This window comes from Sinocyclocheilus rhinocerous, unplaced genomic scaffold, assembly GCF_001515625.1.
Source record: "Sinocyclocheilus rhinocerous isolate Xijiao unplaced genomic scaffold, SAMN03320098_v1.1 scaffold716, whole genome shotgun sequence".
NCBI classification, from domain to species: domain Eukaryota; kingdom Metazoa; phylum Chordata; class Actinopteri; order Cypriniformes; family Cyprinidae; genus Sinocyclocheilus; species Sinocyclocheilus rhinocerous.
Window position 1 is genome coordinate 121,421 of NW_015647020.1, and position 396 is coordinate 121,816.

Below are 396 nucleotides of genomic sequence, written 5' to 3' on the forward strand. Positions count from 1 at the left end.
GCTGATGGTCCGCAGAAGCCAGCGAGACGGGCTGGGTAGCGCTAGCCAGGCAACCAGATACCGTGCAAGCGGGACCAATGGAACCGTACCCGCAGTGGGGCAGCGAGGTGGAACGCAGGGACCCAACTCGGGCGGCTTGTACGCCCAGCTCCACGGCGCCGCTTGCTGGAGGCTGCTGCGGATGCGGCGCCGGAGCAGGGGCGGATGCAGGGGGATGCCCTCGGCGATGAGCAGGCTGGGGCGCTGCGGCCAGCGGACGGGTGGAGGCAGCAGCTGCCCGCCGGGGAAGAATTGTGGACATCGCACGACCCAAAGTAGTCAGGCGCCAGGTAACGACCACATCCAGAAACGCACAGGTGAAACGGCATCTTTAAAAAGACGATCCGTCGTCTTTAC